This window comes from Cetorhinus maximus, chromosome 15, assembly GCF_964194155.1.
Source record: "Cetorhinus maximus chromosome 15, sCetMax3.hap1.1, whole genome shotgun sequence".
Taxonomy (NCBI): domain Eukaryota; kingdom Metazoa; phylum Chordata; class Chondrichthyes; order Lamniformes; family Cetorhinidae; genus Cetorhinus; species Cetorhinus maximus.
Genome location: NC_135893.1, coordinates 18,609,827 through 18,619,905, shown reverse-complemented (window position 1 = coordinate 18,619,905; position 10,079 = coordinate 18,609,827).

Here is a 10,079-nt window from a genome sequence, read left to right as displayed (position 1 = left end):
GAGCTTCAGAGGGCCGACTCCAAGTATGTCAATGGAGCTGCAGCTGAATGGCCTCAGCTGCAGAAGAATGCTCACTTTTGACAACCTTTTCCAAGTGCATGGTCGCTTCCCTCACCACCCCACCACCAAACCCCCGGCATGTGCTTGAGTCTTTCCTTCAGTCTGTCTGTGCTGCCTTTCCGCCCCCCACCCCCTCAGCCCCACCTGCAGTCTGACCCGCTCTGGAACCCTTGCCTGGCACCACATTGAAAGCCAGCCAGGGAAAAGCGACTTGTCTGTGCCCCTAGCAAATGCAAAGCACCTCATCCTTGATGTCCTACGGATGATGTGCTTGAGCGTGCCCAAGGTTCTGTGCACTCGCCTCCGAGTTCCCCTCGAAGTTCAGGTCACCAAGTGCATACCTTTTAAAGGCAGTAGTGAAGAATGCTGTTCTGAAGTCACGCTGATGTGGGCGGTAAATTTGACTTGGGAGGATGATTCCAGCGAGCAGGGCTTATAATTAGATGCAAATGTATTAAAACGGAGTTCCCAACATCCGGCGGTGGGAAATGTGGCCCGCCATTGATGAGTGGAGTGGACGATTGCAAACTGGTTTCACAACGGCATAAAGCCGATTTTTGGCCTTCTCGCCATATTGTATCGCCCGCCCGCCATGTCACCTGACGCAATGGGGCCATAAAATTCCAGCCTTTGTGTCATTGGCAAACTTGGATAACTGGCTCTCTATTGCATTATCTAAGTCATTAATAAATAGGGTGATTTTTTTTTAATTCATTCATGGGACATGGGTGTCACTGGCAAAGCCATTTATTGCTCATCCCTCATTGCCTTGAAAGGGAGTGGCAAGCATTTTTCTTGAACTATTGCAGGCTGCATGGTAAAGGTACTGTTAGGTCGGGAATTCTGGGACTTTGACCTAACAACAATGAACAAGTGGTAAGACATTTCCAAGTCAGGATGGTGTATGACTTAGAAGGGAGCTTGGAGGTGGCAGTGTTCCCATCTGCCTGCTGCATTGTCCTTCTAGGTGGTGGTGTTCATGGATTTTGGAAATTCTATCAGGGAAAAAAAATAGTTGAGGCCTCAACGCAGATCCTTGTAGCTCAGACTAGAACTAGGGGACACAGTTTAAAATTAAGGGGTCTCCCATTTAATGAAGAGAAATTTTTTCTCTCAGAGGATCATGAGTCTGTGGAACTGTCTTCCCCAGAGAGCGGTGGAGGCAGGGTCATTGAATATTTTTAAGGCTGAGTTAGATAGATTCCTGATTGACAAAGGAGTCAAAGGGCATAGGGGGTAGGAAGGAAAATGGAGTTGAGGTGACAATCAGATCAGCCATGATCTTATTGAATGGTGGAGCAGGCTTGAGGGGCCAAATGGTCTGCTCCTGCTCCTAATGTGTATGTTCATATGAATGACAGCACCAGTCACTTCCTTCCAATTCAAGAACATGCTCATTATTGCTCCTTAACAGCTTTTGGTTGCCTATCATAATATCTCTTCATGCAGCTCTGTGTCCAATTTTGTTTGAGAACTCTCCTATGAAGCACCTTGGGACCAGGATTTTCCCCTTGGTGATTTGGGGGCGGGGCCCGCTCGCCGAGGGGAAAATGACGCGGGATGACGTCGGGAGGAACCCCCAACGTCATCCCGGTCCCTTTAAATATTCATGAAGGCGGGTGGACAGCGAAATCAGCTGCCCGCCCGCTGACCTGTCAATGGCCAATTAAGGCCATTGACAGGCTAATTAACATTATTAAACATCCTGCCCGGCCAACCTTAAGGCTGGCGGGCAGGCCAGGAGCCCCAGCGGGCTGCAGATTATTAATGAAACTTCATCCACTGGCGGGATGAAGTTTCATGTACGTTTTTAAAAAAATTTAATAAATTTTATGTGTTTATTATTAACATGTCCCATCTCATGTGACATTGTCACATGAGGGGGGCATGTTAATAATTTTAATATTTCTCTATTTTTAGAGTTTACTTACCTTTCACTAAACTCCCTGAGACAGGACTTTGCCTCAGGGAGCAGTGCATGCGCGAAAGAGCGCACTTTGACAGATGGGGATCCCCTCCACCCCCTGTCGGGCTTCCGCTGGGCGGGACTTAATTGGCCCGCCTGCTCAAAAATGGCGGCGGGCCCTGTTTCGGTGGCGGGGTTCGGCTGTCCACCCGCCAGCCAAGGGCTAAATTCTGCCCTGGGTCATTTTACTACTTCAAAGGCACTAACTAAATGCATGATGTTGTGTATTTAATTTGTACCATTCAGCACCAACTCCATTTTCCATTATATAGAAATACTAATTCAATACATAATGCCAGTTGCTTCCTTTTGCAGCACCTACTGTTGTCCTTTCCCATTTATCAAATGAATACAGCTTCCTGAAACTGAAAAATCTGCATTCAATGTCATGTTTTTAATGAAATTCCCTCATTTAGCAGGTGGCAACATACTGCTGAAACTGCGCTTTGCTGTAGGGTGAATCTCAGTTCAAAGGTCCAATGGTCACCACTTTAAAATTGGATCAGATTTCCCTGCTTAACAAACAACAGTTAAAGCTAAAGGCTAAAAGCTAAAATTACGACAGTACAAGGAAAAGTCAATAACAATGCTGCATTTGTTGTGGTGGTGTGTTACAGTTCATTCAGAAAGTCCATATTTCTGTGGCAACATACACTTTCACATGCATGTTGTAGTCTGGAACCATGGATAATAATGGTAGAGGCGCCAACATTCTTTCCATCACATGGCTGACCAGGAACCTCTCCCACTCTTCCCACCTGCCAACAGCATATATTGGAAGGATTTGCAGGATGATAGTCAGCCTGTTTGGCTGCGTTACACACCTTCCTTGGTCATCAAGTCCTGTAGTGGGAGTCAAACCTGGAGCTTCTAGCTCACAGGCAGGGACACTGCCCACTGTACCACAAGACCTCCACACACACAAACAAAATGAGCAAACAAATTAACAGCTACTTAAAGGGGCACTGTAACAAAAGACAAAACTTTAAAGGAAACTTAATAAATCAAATTATAATGTGCTTCTGGGGATGATGATGCACTCCAGCTCCTGCAGCGTCCACCGGTCATGGAAAGCCTCAGTGTGTCAGTGGACACTGCATGCTCCTTCTCCAGGGGCACCGGGGCGTGAACATAGCTGTGAAATAGGGGCAGTCAGGTCTAATGACCCTCTCCATGGCCTTCTGCCTGGACCTGTTAATAGCCAACTTGACTAGGCACAGGAGCAGTCCAGCGAGGAATCTGTCCGATCGGCCCACCCTGCACCGCACCAGGTGGCCAAAGATCAGAAGCGTGGGGCTGAAGTGCAACCAGAACCTGAGGAACAGAATCTTCAGATAATCAAAAAGGGACTGCAACCTCTGACAATCTATATACACATGGAATACGGACTCCTCATGGCCGCAGAAAATACAGGTGACCTGGCAGCCCGTGAACCATCTTAACCTATGGTTGCAAGGGACTGCTGCGTGCAACACCGCCCACACCAAATCCCCGATGGTAAAGAGGAGGACTCCCACATAGACAGCCCTCCAATGGGGGCCTCCCCACCTCCTCCAGACTGCAGGACGAATGCCACGGCGTGCCCAGATGGTTGACTAGGGTGAGGAGGTGAAGAGGAAACCTCTCCATGCAGAATGAAAAAGCACAGAGGAAATTCTGCGAGACGGCTCAAACAGTGGGGCCAAGGTTCCTGAGGGAGGTTTTGGACACAGGGGCAATGAGAAATTCTGTCCGAATGGTGGTCAGTTCAGACAGAAGTCCACTGCTTGCTTAAACCTCCAATGTTTTTTTTATTCATTCATGGGATTTGGGCGTTGTTGGCTAGGCCAGCATTTATTGGCCATCCCTAATTGAGAAGGTGGTGGTGAGCTGCCTTCTTGAACCGCCACAGTACATGTGGTGTTGATACACCCACAGTTCTGTTAGGGAGGGTGCTCCAGGCTTTTGACCCAGCAATAGTGAAGGAACGGCAATATATTTCCAAGTTAGGATGGTGAGTGACATGGAGGGGAACTTCCAGGTGGTGGTGTTGCCATGTATTTGCTGCCTTTGTCCTTCTAGGTGGTATATGTCATGGGTTTGGAAGTGCTGTCTAAGGAGCCTTGGTGAGTTCCTGCAGTGCACACTGCTGCCACTGTACGTCGATGGTGCAGGGAGTGAATGTTTGTGGATGAGGTGCCAATCAAGTGGGCCGCTTTGTCCTGGATAGTGTCGAGCTTCTTGAGTGTTGTTGGAGCTGCACTCATCCAGGCAAGTGGAGAGCCCAAACACAAATGACATACACACTCTCCACACTCCTGACTTGTGTCTTGTAGATGGCGAACAGATTTTGGGGAGTCAGGAGGTGAGTTACTTGCCGCAGGATTCCTAGCCTCTGACACGGTCCTGTAGGCACGGTATTTATATGGCTAGTCCAGTTCAGTCTCTGGTCAATGGTAACCCCTGGGATGTTGATAGTGGGGGATTCAGCGATGGTAATGCCATTGAATGCCAAGGGGAAATGGTTAGATTCTCTCTTGTTGGAGGTGGTCATTGCCTGGCACTTGTGTGGTGTGAATGTTACTTGTCAGCCTAAGCCTGGATATTGTCGATCTTGCTGCATTTGGACATGGACTGCTTCAGTATCTGAGGAGTCGCGAATGGTGCTGAACATTGTGCAATCACCAGCAAACATCCCCACTTCTGATCTTATGGTAGAAGGAAGGTCATTGATGAAGCAGCTGAAGGTGGTTGGGCCTCGGACGCTACCCTGAGGAACTAAGGAAATATTAGCACACTTCAAATCAATCTGATTAACTTTCCTTACACAGGCGCAAACACAAATGACATACACAAGATACACATGCACATTCAAAACAAAGACGAGTACATATACAAACACAGTCACGCAACACATATACACAAAATAACAACATGTTTGATACAGTGCCTTCCACATAGTAAAGCATTCCAAAGCACTTAAACAAAACATCCATGACATAGACACGCACACACATAAAGACACAGACACAGACACAACACAGACATACAACTACAAGAACCTAACACCTTTAACATAATGAAACCTCCCAAGGCAGTTCACAGGAGCATTGTAAAACAAAGTATGACACCAAGTCACAAATGGAAATATGACAGATGACCAAATGCTTGGTCAAAGAGGTAGGTTTTAAGGAGTGATTTAAAAGAGGAAAATGAGAAAGAGAGGCAGCGAGATGTCGGGAAGGTATTCCAGAGCTTGGAGCCTAGGCGACTGAAGGTGCGGCCACCAATGGTGGAGCAATTAAAATCAGGGATGCACAGGAGGCCAGAATTAGAGGAGCACAGATATCTTGGAGGGTTGTGGGGCTGGAAGAGATTACAGATATAGGGAAGGGCAAGGCAATGGAGGGATTTGAAAGCAAAGGTGAGAATTTTAAAATCAAGATGTTGCTTGATCGGGAGCCAATGTGGTTAGCAATAACAGGGGTAATAGGGGAACAAGACTAGGTGTGAGTTAAGACATGGGCAGCAGAGTTTTGGATGACCTCAAGTTTATGGAGAGTAAAATATGTGGGAGACCAGCCAGGATTGCTGGTTGGAACAGTCAAGTCTAGAAGTAACAAAGACATTAGGGTTTCAGCAGCAGATGAAATAAGACAGGGGTGAAGTCAGATGATGTTACGGAGGTAGAAATAGTTTTCGTGATGGCACAAATGTGAGGTCAAAAACTCACCTTGGGGTCTAATGTGACTGGCTTAATCTCAGACTGTTGCTAGGGAAAGGGAGGGAATCGGTAACCAGGAGATGAAGTTTGGAGCGGGGACCAAAAACAAAACTTCATGTGAAAATTAACATTGTGCTTTTGGATGATTTCACCAAAGGGTAGCATGTAGATGAGAAATAGGAGGGGCTAAGGTTAGATCATTGGGAACACCAAAGGTAACAGCAGCAGGAAGAGAAGTCATTGCAAATGATTCTCTGGTTATAATTATCCTGGAATCCACAATGATCCTGGAATAGTGAGCAGTTTTAACAGATGAGAGTAGGATCCAATAGTGTTTTAAATGATCCATCCAGGTCTGGCAGTGAAAGGCTAAATCGGTTGTCTACGATATCCTTTCAAGTCTACAGCCCTTGACTTCAGAGAGCAGAGATGAGGGCTGCACTGGGGAACAGCCAGACTGAGACAAATTAATGGTTTTATTGGGGACTAGGGCATCAAAAGTGGAAACAAGGATTTGGCTAAGCAAATTCAGAAATGTTGTGGCAAACAGAGGGCCAAAGGCTTGACAGTCGGGATTTTGCAGTGAAGTTGTAAGTGAAATGGAGAATCGATTTTTTTTTCCAGGCACAGATACAGAAAGGGATAGGATTGGGGTGTGAAAAGGGGATGTGGTAGTGAGTGATACAAAGAAATGATCAGAGATGGCCTTAACTGTAATTCATATGATGCAACTAGCAAGAACATGTGAGATGACAAAGTCAAGGGGTGGCCAAGAGTAGAGGCTCGGGATTTTACATGGAGGGAGAGACTTAGAAAGGAAAGATACACAACACATACACACACAGCATAGCCACACCCAAAACAGACACAGAAAACACAGACACGGCATAGATACACACACAAAACAGACAATATATACACAACACAGATACTTGCAGCACAGATACACACAACATAGACACATGGAAAACAGACACAGCATAGATACACACATAAAACAGACAATACAAACACAACACTGACATATAATACAAAAACAGAATTACCTGGAAAAACTCAGCAGGTCTGGCAGCATCGGTGGAGAAGAAATCAGTTAACGTTTCGAGTCTTCATGACCCTTCGGCAGAACTGAGTATAGTTAGGAGAAAGGTGAAATATAAGCTGGTCTAAGGTGGGGGGCGGGGGGAGAGAGAAGTTGAGGATGGGATGATTGTGGAGATAAGCAAGCATTGATAGGAGCAGATAATCAAAAGATGTCACAGACAAAAGGATCAAAGAGGTGTTGAAGGTGGTGATATTATCTAAGAAAAGTGCTAATTAAGAATGGAAGGCAGGATACTCAAAGTACAGCTCTAGTGGGGGTGGGGTGGAAAGACTAACAAAGTTTAATTGTTGGAGTGTCTGTGACATCTTTTGATTATCTGCTCCTATCACTGCTTGCTTATCTCCACAATCATCCCACCCTCAACTTCTCTCTCCCCCCGCCCCCCCACCTTAGACCAGCTTATATTTCACCTTTCTCCTAACTATACTCAGTTCTGCCGAAGGGTCATGAAGACTCGAAACGTTAACTGATTTCTTCTCCACCGATGCTGCCAGACCTGCTGAGTTTTTCCAGGTAATTCTGTTTTTGTTTTGGATTTCCAGCATCCGCAGTAGCTTTTAGCTTTTTGTTTTTATCACTGACATATAATAATCTAGAGAACATGGAGTTTGATAGAGAGGAAAGGATTGATGAGGACGGAGAAAGTGACAGAGAAGGAGTGGTCATAGGGACGGAGAGTTATGGGAGGAGAGTTTGTTGAGGAGGGAGGAGTGGTCAAGTGGGAGGTGGTGATGGGGAGGGAGGCAGTGATGTGTGGGGGAGGGAAGGAGTGATAGGGTTGAGGGGGTATTGGGGAGGGCAGTTGTTAGGGTTGAAGACTGGAGAGGAGAGGACAGGGTAAAATAATTCTCTCTCATTGGCTAAAATTCCCATCTGCTCTATCTTGATAATAGTCCCATCGACCACATGGTCCCAGGACCTCATCCCTCTGGGGTTCCTCCTGCCTCCCCCCTGCACTCCTCTCAATGGCCACCTCCACCATCACTACCCCTGCTCCTGTCCATTCACACTTCACACACCACTCCCTCCATGCCCATTTCTCTAGGCAGCTGCTCTGCTACTTGCTGTCACATCCCCTCACTGCCCCCAACTATGCCTTTCACCCCTCAGTCTCCCCACCTCCTGCCCCCCTCCCCCTTCTGTTTCTTTCACTTGCTTCTGCTCTTTGCTGAACAAGTTTTCCCCATTTTAATTCTGTTCCGAAAAACAGTCATATTGGACTCGAAATGTTAACTCTGTTTCTCTCTCCCTAGACGCTGCCAGACCTGCTGAGTTTTTCCAGCACTTTCTGTTTTTTATTATTAATTCTGTGGGCCTTAAATGCTGGGGTTTGCTCTCAGCTCTGCGATTGGTAGATTTAGGATCTATTATCCACACACAGGCTTTGTAACAAGGAAGCTTTGGGTCTGGGCTCTGCATTCCCATTGGTCAATAAGGCTGCACCTGCCTCTTTGCTGGTACTGGTCCAGTGTCAGTGCCTGGGGCTGTCTCCAGGAGCTCTCACTGCACTGTGATGGCATAATGCAGGAGGGGGAGACAGAGAGAGCGAGAGAGAGAGAGAGAGATGGAGAGACAATGAGTGACTGAAGAAAGGAAACATGCAGGAGGAGGAGGAGCAGGCTAGAACTCCCCACCCCAGGAACAGGAGCAACCTAGCCGGAGGTAATTACAGCCAATCTCAGACTGAGCTTTTGTGCGCAGGCTGTTGAGAAACATGAGCAGCCTAAGCTGGTGAGGAGGATGGGTGATGGGGCTCCTGTTACTGTACAGCTTGCCTCTCCCTGTCACATGCTGAGACTGCTGTAGGATGAGGGAGGCTGCTTGGCGGAGGGGCTTTTGTTAACCTTGGGTATTTTGCAGCTGCCTTTTATTCAAGGCAAATAAATCAGAATATTGAAACAATGAGAGAGTGTGGGGATCTGTCAGGAGTGATCAAAGACACCAAGAGCAATCTGAGGGCGACTGCAAAGAACGGGAAGTAAATCAAGGTGTGAAATGCTGCTGTTTAAGGATTTACAATATTAAATTACATGAATTATTACAGGGAGATTTTGTTTTAATCAGGGAGAATAATTGATGCTATCAATTGTACTGTGAATTCTCAGCTACAATAAATTATTTTGTTTTAAAGGCACAGCTTAAATTGAAAGAGAGTTTTGCAGATTGCCTGTGTGACGTTCTAATGCAGCAGCGTCGCTGTGATAGAGGAGCTATAGAGCTGCTCCATCATGGCCTACTCTCCCTTCTCTGTCTCCGGTATCCCTCACACAGGGTAATAGCAGCAATGTGTCAGCTCTTTCCCGGGCAGTCAGCTGTGGAAACTGTTATTTTAGGCCTCATCTAAAGCATCGTGTTATTGGGCTCCTGGTTCTTTGCTGGTGATGTGTCAGGTGCAGGACTATAAACAATCTGAATGTTCAAACTAAACAAATGAGACTGAAAATATACAGCATTTGCACAATACAGATCGTTAAAGCAATGTGGCTTTTATGTGCATATGGATCATAACCAGCACATTTATCTATCATAAAAATCCCTTGTGTATCTGTGTGAGAGGGTGCACGGGTATGTGTGAGATTGAGATTAAGTGAATTTGTGACTGTGAATGTGCTTGTGAACATGAGTGTGACTAATTGTACATGTGGGAGTGTGTTAGTGTAAGAGAGTGAATGAGGGAATTCAAGTGTGTGTGTGAACAAGAGAATGTAAGTGTGAATGACTGTGTGGGATAGTGTGTTTCCTGAGTGCATTCTCTGATCAGAGCTGTAACAAGTTCAGAGAGCAGCTCTCTGTTTCCTTATTTATTGCCTTCCTCCTTCCCCCTCACTCCCCCACCTCTCCCCTGTACTCCCCTCTGCTCCACACTTCCCCACCGCACTCCCTTCTCCCCGCACTCTTCCCCCGCACTCCCCTCTCCACTGGCCTCCCTCTGCTCCACACTACCCCCACACCCCTCCCTCCACACTGCCCTCTCCGCTATATGCCCTCTGCTCTGCACTCCCTCCCACACCCCCTTTCCCCTGTTCTCCCTCTGTTCTACACTCCCGCCGCATTCCCCTCTCCCCTGTACTCCACTCTGCTCCACACTCCCCCACTGCACTCCCCTCCCCCCACGCTCCACTCTCGCCTGAACTCCCTATGTTCTGCACTCCCCCCACGTTCCCCTCTCCCCTGTACTCCCTCTGCGCCACACTCCCGTACTGCACTCCCCTTGCCCCACAGCGCTCTCTGCACTCCCCTCTCCT